The sequence below is a fragment of the Phytophthora parasitica genome, assembly GCF_000247585.1.
Source record: "Phytophthora parasitica INRA-310 unplaced genomic scaffold supercont2.119, whole genome shotgun sequence".
Lineage (NCBI taxonomy): Eukaryota > Oomycota > Peronosporomycetes > Peronosporales > Peronosporaceae > Phytophthora > Phytophthora nicotianae.
The window spans coordinates 53,713-54,387 of NW_008649105.1; positions in this window are offsets into that span (position 1 = coordinate 53,713).

Sequence of the window (675 nt, forward strand, 5' to 3'; positions counted from 1 at the left end):
CGTCTAGCCACTTCCGGACCACCCCTTGCTGTCCACGGCCTTCCCCAGCATCACCACCGAAGACTAAACTGCAAATCGAGATGCTGCGCTTTGATTATTGTCTTGGCCCCGTGCCTTTGCACTCGTGCCACGTCTCAAACCCTTGCCTTCAATACATAGGCGGATCCTTCTTCTTCTGCTCGCCCCTGGACGCAACTAGATATTCGAATCTTGCGTTGGCCTACTGCATCTGTACTTGTAGCTGGGTTTGCATCTGATTTTGGTATAACTGTTACTGCTGCGTTAAATAAACTAACAGCTGTTGCATCGACATCGTGTCTGATGCTGCTCCTGCTTGTCCCGATGATGTGTTCGTTGCCTGCGGTTGTCCTTGCTGTGGATCAGGAGCCGTCCTAGCCGTTGCCTGCGGTTGGCTCTGTTGTGAATCAGGAGCCGTCCTGGCCGTCGTTCGAGGCGTTCTACGCGGACGCCAATTTGGAGAGTCGCGTTTACTCGTTCTACCACGTGTAGATGACATATCGAGTGGACTTTTCGAAGCACGAACTCAATCCATTCAAAACCAAAAACCCAAATTAAGAGAAGGGAAAAACCTTTCTTGTTACGACTACTTTCTTACTGCGTGATCGAGCTTGATAGAAACGACGTCTTCAATATGCCCAAGCTCAATGACAACTT